Below are 12,387 nucleotides of genomic sequence, written 5' to 3' on the forward strand. Positions count from 1 at the left end.
GGTACAATGTTTGAAAAAAAAAAAAAAAAGAGGAATATTCATTTGCTGGGCACAAGTCCCTGAGTTGTTTCATAAGTTTTTTGGTTTAGGTAAATGGTGTTCTATCACCCACGCAGTTGTCTCGCCACGTTTGAGCTGCATAAATTAGATTTCAGGGAGCATTCAGAATAAAGGAATTACTATTGTTTTGGGGTTATCTCCTTTCATAAATTTCAAAATGGGATTAAACCCTTCGGCTAGTGATCAATAACAAGTATTTACTTCGAGGAGTTAGATTGAAACAGCATCATTCTGTGCTTTCTTTGGCTCGATTATAAATAAAGAGTATACATTACAAGATACCACAAAATATATTAAAAAAAAGGGATGCTTTAGCCTTTTAGGCCCCAAATGTGAAATGTGAAAATGAAACGATTGTAATAATTTTTGTAATTAGTTAAAAAATTGAAAATATGGTTTGATGGATTTTATAATTCACCAAAAATTTGCAAGTATGATCCTAAAGTTGTGAAAAAATATATTAAAAAGCTTGCTTAATTCTAATAGGCAGTTCAAATTTTATAATCACAGGTAATATATTATCGCACAATGCTACTGTTCCGTGGATTATGCGAGACTGGCATGATTTGGCCTAAGGTCCACTCCTTCGATGTCTTTTTCAGTAAGGTGAAGTCTTTGAGTGAGAATGGGAGATGGTATCTGTAAGGGAGGAATTTTGATGTTTAAATTAGTAAGAATTTAGGCATGTTTAATAGATTAGGGTTGAGAAAAACCTGTGTGTGATGAGGTATTTATTGACAGGAATGATGACTTAATTAGCACTTTAGAACTTTCCTACTTAGAGTGATGGGTAGTTATTCCCTATTGTTTAGGAAGGAGTTGTTATCTTATATTTCGAATAGTGGGCGAGTTTGCAGACATGCACGTTAGTGTAGTTGAGAGGACTTTTTTATTGTGCAAGTCAAAACGAGTTTGGAGCTAAGGATCCAAGCTTTAGTCAAATTGAATAACCTTAGTAAAATATGTCTCCTAGACTCTTTGAATTGGGCTTTTTAGGACTGACATTAGCTGTGGGTCAATGTATGAATAATACTGAGTCGTGTAGTTGGTACTCGAATATTATTATTTTGCTATTACTTCAAGTCGGTTTCTCGATGTGATTTATCAGAAGACTGAGTCGTGTAGTTGGTACTCGAATATTATTATTTTGCTACTACTTCAAGTCGGTTTCTCGATGTGATTTATCAGAAGAAATCAGTTTGGCGTGATTTTGATCGATGTGACATTTCATATTTTTGTAACCGTTTGCACACTTTTTTATTTTTCTTGATAATTGTGCAGCATTTAAAGTATGATTTTACCTCTTTGTCTTTATAAACTATATTAACTTCTTCACACAAATTCTCCTTCTCCATACAAAAATTCTTCACATTTTCACTGAAATTGCTTCCCTCTAAGTTTCTTTCCTTCTTTCATTAGGGAGACTTCATTTTCATCACTTCCCTTTTCACTGCGTTCTTTTGCTTCCAAGAATTTCTTTTTATCATTGTTTTGGTGCTTCCAAAATCTTTTGGGTGTTTATTTTGCTTCTCTTGTCGTTTCGGTCAGATGAGTTCTTTTTCTCATTTTTTCTTATTTGCTATGGTTGAATTTTCTTCATTTGCTTTCTGGTTTTGAAAAAATGTTCAAGGAAAGGAATTTTTTTAGAATGATTTAGGGATTCTTAGTATTGCTTTCTTGTTGAATGTTACTGCTTCACTTGAACTTGTGTTTGTGGGACATTTCTTGCTCCAAAAAAATATTGTTATCACTACTGATGAGTGCGTCATTTGCGTTTCTAGACATTGGTGTGGCTTTAGTCATTAAAAATGACTTAGATTGGTTGTGTTTGCTATGGTGACGATACCGAGTTGATTGATGTTGCAACTGACTTCTTTCTCTTCATAAGTAGTTACTTTATTTTGTAGTTATGCGACCTTTATGTCTCGTTCTTTAGTTCAAATAATGCCTTCTAATATTCCAAAAGATTGGCTTGGTTTGGTAAAGCTTCTAACAATCACCTCATTTTACGTTTGGTAAATTAAAAAGTTCAAGTACTTGTACTTACGATTTTTAAAAGTTGTGGGTGCTTTTAAAAACACCTAAGCGGGAGCTTTTCAAAACTGACTTGTGCTTATCAAATTTTATTTGTTTTTCCATACATATTTCTCGCTATTATATTGCCATTGAAATTCTCATATATTTCTAACTTTTCATCCTAACATTCACAAATTCTAACACAGGCTTCATATATTTTTTATTTTTCAACCTAATCTTCACAAATTTTATACAAATACATCTCTATCACATATTAGGTATGAACTTCTATCTATTTATATTATTTTTTTGTGTGTTATTTTTGTATTTTTCAGTAGATCTATGATGTTTGTTTATTTTTTATCTGTTTTTTGAAATGTGAAGAGGTTGACTTGGTTTATGAAAGCCAATCATAAAATTTTTCTTAAATATTAGTCAAAATTACAATAACAACATGTATATACATATGTAAATATAAATATATAATCATAAGAGTAGTTTATTTGAGATATGTCCAATTTTTTGTGATCTATAAAGGTGAGCCAATATTGTAATTATAAACATGTTTATTATAATTTTTTTAAATTTTAAAAGTTGTTTTACCAAACACAATTGTGATGCTTGTACTTATTAAAAGTCATTTTTAATTTGATTTTACCAAACGCAAGTACTGCAGCTTTTAAAAAGTTGTCTTTTAAAAGACAGCTTTTATAAGCTATTTTCAGAAAGTAGAAGCTTTACCAAACCAAGTATTAGATTGGGTAGATAGTACTATATTAGGAGCTATCTCAGTGGTGGATAAACTAAAAATTTTTTACTTAAGTATCCAATTTGTAAAAGACAGGAGGATGATGAGAATTATGTCCTAGTGGTCCTTGACCCTGAGGAAAAAACTTGTTATGCTCGAGTCAATAAGTCGAATCTCTATTTTTTCTTCACGTATGAGTATCTTTTCCTTAGGTTGGGTGTGAGAATTATTTTTATCGACTTCGAACAGGATGTCCTTTTGACATGCTGAGTTTCTCCTACTTAGTTGTATTCATATTCTTAGGAGTTTTATGAAGATCTACCAATTAGTTAGTCATGTGTTCGACCTTCTTCTGTCTCAAAATTTTCTTTTATCTGTATCAATTGACTAAACCTTTTAGCTCAAGAAAGCAATAATAAACCTCTTTCCAAGCTATTCAGAGTAGAAAAGTATTTTCTATTTTTTAAGAATATTTCTACAACTTCAAAAATTATTACTTCAAAGTCCAACCTCGGGATTTGCAGTTACTTCCATAGCAGTCGTTCGGATTTACGTTATCGCTCTAACTCGATTCCAATTGTTCTAAGCGAATTTGATGACCATGAACTAATACCATGATTTTTGTTGCTTCTATGTTTCCCAACCCTTTAGGATTATGGATCCGAGAGCCTAGCTTTCGTCTTCTTAATAAGTCACTTCTATCTGGGTATAAAAGTGATCGATTATTGTTTTGAAGCTCCCTACTATGGAATTTCATTTCAGATGCAGTATGTCTGTCTTTTGGATGAGCTTCCACCATGGTTTGATATTGACTTTCAAGTCTCCAACAACAACGTCAATGTTCCATGGATTATCTACTAGACGTAAGATTCAGAGTCCTTCTGATGAGGGTTTCGACGTTTTTTCCAGTGAAGCAAAGCCTTCCGAAGTCTTTGAGTGAGATTCGAGAGTAGTATCTGTAAGAGATTCTGATACTTAAGTTAGCAAGAATTTAGGCAGACTCAATGAATTAGGATTGAGAAATAACTATGTGCGATGGGGTATTTATACAGCAGGGATGATGACTTGACTGTCACTCTGAAAGTCTCCCATCTATAATGGTGGGTAGTTATTACCTGATATTTAGGAGGAGTTATCCCATATTTCGAATAGTGGACGAGTTTGTAGGCACGCATGTTAGTGCAATTGAAAGGCCTTCCTTGTCGTGCAGGCCAAGTTGAGCTTGGACCTAGGGATCCAAAATTTAGTCAAATCGAAAAATTTTTCGTAAAATAGGTCTCTTAGACTCTTTCACTATTATAGATTGGCCATTTTGGTCCTGACGTTAGCCGAGTGCCAAAGTATGAACAACTAGCAATAGTTAAAAATATATTACAAAAGAATGTACAACTTTAAAACCACGCAGGTGAATTCTAATCAAATAAAAAATGGGTTAATAGTCAAATTCATCCTTAAAAAATTATTCATTTTTTTTATTTGAATGAATTTATTAAATTATTGTTGATTATATATTTAAAATTTTAATATTTTAAATCTCACTAAATAATATAGTAGTTATTTTAAATTTTAAATTTTTTAAAATTATGATTTTTATTATTATTTAATTTATATTGTAGAACTCAATAATTGAAAAATCAATTTCTGGGATTACTTGTTGAATCTTAATATTTTAATATAATTTTTTAAACTAACTACTATATTTAATAAGTGAGATCTAAAAGATTAAAACATTTAAAATAACTACTATATTTATTTAGTGAAATCCAAAATAATTTTTTTTGGTGAAAATGGGAGAGTGTTGAAGAGATGCACTGCATTTTTATGTTGATGGAGTTCAATTAGGAACCAGTTATCTTTCGAGGTAATGTCTACGTTAGTTATTCTCAGAATGATTTTCAGAAATGAACAAATTGATTTTGAATTTACAAATTGTGAATCTTTTTCGTTTTTAATTCAATTGTTAACAGTGCTGCTATAGAGCATTAAAGTGTCGGCGTACATCCTCAACAGTGAGCTAACATCACTAAGACTTTAGTATGATTAAATATGTGTCCTAAATTGGTTAAGTAGACTCATTATGGTTAATTGGTTTTATATTGGTGGAGACTAAAATGAGTCCAACTAACTAATTTGAGACACCTATTTAACCATATTGAAATCTTAACCACATTAACTTTACTGTCGGAGATGCCACCACGCTAATATTTTAACACTCCATGTGAGTGTTAATGATAGTTGAATTAAGACGAAAGAGATTTATGAATTGTAAATTTAGGATTAATTTGATCATTTAAAAAATCGGGACTTTTTTTATGAGCACTTAGATTTGAGAATTTCTGAGATTAAACTGGATATTATCTCATTATTTTTCAATCAATATCGAGATAATTTTTTGATTTTTTCTCTTTACATTTTAAACTTAAATTTTAATTTATTTTAAATTCTAAATATTAAATCATAAATTCTAAATTCTAAATCCTCTGAAAAAATGACAATTCAAAAAATAATGACTAATTAAAAATTGGTTCTTTATATAACTAATACATTTGTGTGTTCATCTATCATCACATCTCCAACTATAAGTAAAAAACAAGGAAAAAGTTGTGATGTTTGCTATTACAATTTCTCTATCTCATTCTAGCAATTCAACAAAAACACTTCCACTTACGACTTGCGTCCTTATATTAGTTAATTAATTTATTCATTTATAAAATTTGAAATAAAATAAATAATTTAATATTTATTCTAATTAATTTTATTAAATTTAATTATACACTATATACGAATTAATAATAATTTGTAAATCACTTTATATTATATATGTATTAATAAAATATTATATATATCTTAATGTGTTAATTAAATATTATATACACACAGAAAAATAAATACAAAGATGATTTATATAATATTGATAATATTATATTAGCACGGTAATTTTTTTTTGTTTTGATATCATATAGTATTGATAATGTTAATATTATTATATAGTATTATATAAACTTTCTAATATTAGTATAGAAAATTAGAAAATTATTTCTTATGGCAATCACTTTGAGTGGAATAGTGTGTCCCTTATATAGTATTGATAATTGTTGCTTAATTTAAAATAATTGTATGTTGGTATCTTAAATTTATTTTTCAATAATGACCTAAATAGATAAATCTAATTGAATTGAATGATTATATAAAATATTTTATATTATTAATATACTAAAATTAAATTCATTTTTGGTACAAAATTTTATAGGTAAATTTTATACAAGATTAAGTTATTTTTTATTTTTTATTTGTTTTATCTGTGTTACTTTATTTAATTTTAAATAGCGTCATATTTACAATTACTGCTAATATGATATTTTATAAAATATGAAAATCAATTTTTTTTATAATTTAAATATCAATGTTTGAGTTAATTTTAATTTAACTTTTTTAAATTAATGTTATCTTTCATTTAGATCTTAATTAATTTAAAATACAAAAATACTAATATATTTACTGTCTCTTTAAATAATAATAAGTTTAATTTATTTACTGTCTTTTTTTCTTTTATATTTTGTTTAGCAAAGATCATATATGAATTAGGATGGAGTTAAAAAATACTATATGTGATGCATGTTTGGAACTGATAAATTCATATGAGATAGAAGAGAAGAAAACAGAAAGCTAAAGAACACTGAGTTGAATGGTGTAAATAGATTCATTGAAGCCAAGTGTCCGTGGATTCTCATGTCTCATCTCATTTTTCAAAGTTCAAACACATTTTAAATGTATAAATTTTAATTATATTTATTTTTTCCTCTTCAATAAATAGTTAAATACTACAATCTCTTCCTATTTTTGTTATAGGCTTGTCTTTTATGTAAAAAAACACACAAAAAAATATAAAAAGAAAAATCAAAAAAATTAAAACTGTTATTATATTTTGAAAAATTAAATGCTTTTTTAATTAAATATCTATGTAATTCTTATCTAGATATATAAATTGTATTTTAATATATTGAGTGGTAAATATAAAAAAAAATATATAATTAATAGATAAGTTAAAATAACGAACAATGAGATATCTATCTATTTTATTTATTCTATTATATAAAAATCGAATTTTTGCACTTAATGATAAAGTTGACGTGGCATGTTTCTTAGAATATTTCACGGTGGATTAATTATATCAACTAATTGAGATATTTAAGTATCACACAATTTAATATTATGTATATCAATTAATTGAATATAATTGTTAGAGTATAATTAGGATCAATTAGCATTATTTAATATATCTAAATATTTATTATAGGATATTACGTCTTTATTATTTTGATTCTCTTAGCACTTATAAATATCCTTCTATATTGTATCATTTTACACAACTTGAATACACACAAACCTTTTCTCTACTTCTCTCTCTTACCCTTTCTAATAATAATAAGTACAGTTTAATTTACTTAGAAGTTCATTATTTTATAGTCTTCTGTAGAATAATCTTTTTATCACTTTGGATATTTTAACACTTTTTTCTCTTTTTTTTCTCTTTACATGTAATTTTGTTGTGCATTAACTTTGTTTATTTAATGATGAAATATACTCATGTTAATTCTATCATATAATAATTTGTTTTTCTCTTATGTATTTTGATTTGTAAAGTTACTATTGATCTTACTATTTTTGATCTTGCTGCTTTTGTTTTCTTGAATTGTTCTTTATTTTTTTATGACTTGATAATTTAAAAAAAAGAGCAAGCCTAAAGTAGCAACATCATTTCTCAGCATTATTATTATTAATATGAACTTTATTATTTTTTTTCTAACATTCTTTAATACAAGCTTCGTTTTTTTCTTAATTATTATTAATACTTTTATTCTTTTTTTCTCTAATTATAAATCTCCTTATAATAATTTTTTGATCGGATATTTTTTTGGTCTAATAAATTTTTTCTCTATTTTTTGTCAAAAATAATTTATATTAGAAAAAAAAAGATAAAAGTAAATTTTAAGATTCAAATTTAAATAAGATGTGTAAAGAATAACAATTGAATTCATTTGGTCTATTTAAACACTTTGTATTATCATCATTGAAAATTTCAAATACTATTATAAAATTCTAGATATTTTTATTTTATTGTTCTTAAATTATATATTATACCGTGTATTTGAAGAGTTTCATCTTTTTAAAAATAAAGTGTGACATTATATACTTTTTAGATACAATAAATGAATAATAAGGTTAAAATGAGTAACAAAATTGATTATATAATAAGATAAAAATTTTTAGAATTTCTAGCATAATTAACAAATTTTTAGTTTCAAAATAATTGTTTACTCTATTTTTTATCTTTTATTTGATTTTTTTTATAATTTTTTCTTGATTTTTTTAATTAATTATGATTGTAATAACTCATCATAAATTTGTGTTTTGTAAAAAAAAATTATCAATCATAAAACATAGAAGACTTAACCAACAAATTTAAAAAATATTGATTAATCAGAAAATAAAAAATTATGAATTGTGCTTTAATTATGCTGTAAAATACAAATTGGGACTATTTAAAATTATTTTTTACCATTAATCTTAACTTCAATCATAATAAGGTAAAAAGTAAAAATTGTATATAATAATTTAATTTTATTATTTATACTACCAAAATTATTCTTTAATGTATTATATCCTATTTATTTTTATTCATTGATAATCCTTAATTCTCTATTTTCAATAAAAATTTGAATTGATTAAATAGATTATTTTTCAATTAGTAATATAATTATTGTGATATTTACTTTGTTTAGTAATATTTTTTTTAATTTATTTAATCTGATTAATCATCGCTTTCTATTTTATGCTAATTTAACTAATTAAACTTAATAAATTTAAGTTATTTTAATTCTTGCAACTTTTTATTATAATAATAATAATGTATTTCTATTAATGTATTAATATAATTTTAATATTTATATATATCATTAATAATAATAATAATCTCATTTTAAATTGATGTTTTATTTCCAATATATATATGCCTCATTGTAAAAAATTTACTATTTTTTATACGATTTTTTTACAATTTTTTATACGATTAGATTAGACATATTTATATTCAATTTATTTGATTATTTAATTAAAATTATAAAAGATTATATTAAGATTATGGTAGATTAATTATATTTTTATTCATTAATTATATTAAAAGATTAAGATTTTGATAGATTATTATTATTTTATTATTTTTTATTTTTTGATATTAATTCAGATGTTTAGCTTCTTTTTATTATAATTTTTTATTCTCTTATTCGATGTGTTTATTTCCATAAATCTTGTTAAATTAAATAAAGTACTGTATATCTTCTTTTTATTCTTCTTTTATATACACATAAAATTTATTAAATTATTTCTATTCCATCTAATAATTTTGTTTCTCTTCTATTTATATTTCTTTCCTTCAATATTTTATTGGTTGTTATTTTTCTAAATTTTATTTTAATTTATGTATTTGTTCTTACTATACCTAATTTTTTTTATTTATGTGTAATATACATTCTTATGTATGTTATAGAAATATGATTTTATTCCATTAACTTGCCAAATTTTTTTTAAAAAATCTAAAGCTAAAGCACAAAAATATATTTATAGATATTTACTTTAATTTTTTAACTAAAAAATATAATATTTATAGTGAATATAGAATTATTTAGGATGGATAGAACTAAGTACATCTTTTTATTGAAAACACAAATTTAAAAATATTATATTCAATTCTCAATAGTCAACCTCTCATTGAACCATTGTATTTTCAAAATATTTTTGAAAAAATGAAATAGTTTTAGGTGTATAAATTTTGTAAAAATTTAATTAATTTAAAATATTTATTATCGTTGATTAAAAAAGTAAATTGAAATGACAATTTAATATTTCTATACTCTTAAAATATTCTTTATTTATTTTTCTAGCATTCTTTATCATCCAATGATCACATTAATATAATTTAATTCAATAAAATTATTTATTATCATTTGATTGAATAAAATTTTTATTTTAGCTGAAAAAAATATAACTAAGAGCGCGAAAGTGTCTCTTCATTCGAGAGTATGATTGAGATCAGAGAGCTTGACTCTTGTGGTTCTTTAATCTTCGTCAACCAAAATCTTCTGTATTTTTTATAGGGCTGAATCACAATTTTACTGTGGGAAAAGAGCTACGAATGCGAGTTTGATATGTTGGAGACCAAAATTCTAAAGTCGTTATTTATATTTGAGTGTGACACTCATTAAACCCTAAAACTCAAATAAAATAGTATATATGATTTTAATCTCATTTATCCAAATCAAAAGTAATAATGACTTATTTAATTTAACATTTATGACAATAAATGAGATCACTGTTATATAAGTCATTTAATGTGAAATTACTTAATTTACGATTATAATTAATATATATATTATCCATAAATATATTAAGAAATAATAATTTCCTAACAATCTTCTATTTGGGTTATAAATATATATTTTCCTAATATAACCTCTTATAAATTTTACGCGTAAATCTGAATGTTATTTCTCTTATTACTTTAATAATCAGATCTATCTCATATAATAGTTATGAAATTACCGAAACTTTTATCAAATTAGTGTCACAACAAAACTACGATGATCCCATACTAAAATACTCAACCACATAGATCAAATTTGAATGAGAAAATTCAGAAATTACATGTAAAAATGATCTCATGCATGTCTATTTTTAACTTGAATAAAAATTCTATTTTATTCGGTGACAGACTCGGATAAAACTGCAACGGTAACGTTCGGGCTCATAGCGAAGGTGACTAAGTGATGAGTCTGTGGAAGAAGAAGAGAAGAACTTAATAGACTCACAATGAGAGAGAGAGAGAGAGAGAGAGAGAGAGAGAGAGAGAGAGAGAGTTTACCTAGAGAAAAGAAACTCGGCAGGAGAATGGTGGCGACGGGCTCAACAACGACAGTAACGGGATGAGCAGCGATGATGACATAAGCCGTGAACAGTGATGGACCTAGAAAAATTTAGTATGTGAATAGTGACGGACCCAAAAAAATTTAGTAATGAGGACAAAAATATAATAAAATTTAGGTATAGATATTTTTTTGCTTCCCACGATATTCAACAAGTTAAGGATTAATCCGTCATGAATTTGAATTCCATTTAAGAATCTACAATTGGCCGGCAACGAGTTGCTATACATACGAGACAGAATTCGAACCCTCAATACTTATTTAAGCAGACGACTAAGTTGATCACTTGATCAATCTAAATTGGTTTAGATATATTCAAAATTTAAAATTAAAACTATTTAATACATATTGATAAGAACTAGAAATATACATACAATCATTATTATAATATTTAAAATAATAAAAATATAATTTCATACACATAGTATAATACTTAAAATAACAAAAAAATATTTATAAGGACCTTTTTATTTTTAACATGATTAAATATTATTTTTTTTATATATATTTTTAAACAATTATTTTACTTAATTGTCAAATCTACTTATTATAATTTTTATAGTATAAATAAATTTTTTAACCAAAATAATTACAGTATATTAATACATAGATAATATATTTTTTATCTTAAACAATTTTTAAAAAATCACTAATAATTTAAGTTGTATTTAATTAGAAAACTAAGTTTTAATTTAATTATTAATTAATTAACTAATATAATATAATTAATTATCACTAATTTTTGAGTGTATTTATTTATTTTTCATACTAAATCAAATTTAACAATATAATTATTATTATGTGTTAAGTTTAACAAAATATTTTTTAACATAAAATACAAAAGAACTATTTATATTTTATTTTGAGACAAATATAATATAATAAGTGGTATATATGTATATAAGTATTATTTTTTTTTTTAAATTTGTGGGGGCAAATGCCCCCTATATATTAAACGTGGATCCGTCTCTGGCTGTGAAGGAAGATGGGAGTTGTGAATAGGTAAGCGGCGATGAACTCAGCAACAACATGACAGGAGCTATGCGATGTTTTTGTGAAGAAGTCGAGAAGAAGATTTTAGGTGAGGAAGATTGAGTTTATCTTGCATGGCTATAGAGTATAGACTGAAGCTATGAATCATGTGTGATGTGAGGCAAATCCTAATTCCTAAATAATGTTTATATGTATATATTCGGGGCGGGTATACCCTAAATCCGACCAAACCCTGTCTTGAGTAAAATCTGCCCCGACTCGGGTCAAGTTATTACCTTTTTCATCTGGGTATGGACGGGTCGGGTACCTGCATATTCGAAAACTCCTGCCAAGTCTAATCACGTATTGATACTCCATTTATCAAGGGTTTATCGCTAGCTAATGGATTGCTATATACACAAGGCGAGATTCTAACTCCTAATAGTTGTTTAAGTGGACGACTGAGATGATCACTTAACAAATTCAAATTGATTAAGACAAATACTAATTATTTTTAATATTTTAATATTAAAAATTTCGAGAGTTTGATTTTAATTATAACTTTATAAATTATTTATAATAATAATTATTATATACATTATTTAATTTTTT

At 25.3% G+C, this 12,387-nt stretch overlaps 1 protein-coding gene across 2 annotated transcripts in view; it reads left to right on the top strand.

Annotated features, from left to right (window-relative positions):
- LOC107458850 (citrate synthase, mitochondrial) overlaps positions 1-281 on the top strand; it is a gene marked incomplete in the record, with an annotated part of 7,917 nt that extends 7,636 nt beyond the window's left edge. For both annotated transcript variants that reach the window (XM_016077051.3, XM_016077050.3), the window contains 1 exon segment: positions 1-281.
- Between the last annotated feature and the right edge of the window lie 12,106 nt (positions 282-12,387).

The sequence above is a fragment of the Arachis duranensis genome, chromosome 7, assembly GCF_000817695.3.
Source record: "Arachis duranensis cultivar V14167 chromosome 7, aradu.V14167.gnm2.J7QH, whole genome shotgun sequence".
In the NCBI taxonomy this organism is placed as follows: Eukaryota; Viridiplantae; Streptophyta; class Magnoliopsida; order Fabales; family Fabaceae; genus Arachis; species Arachis duranensis.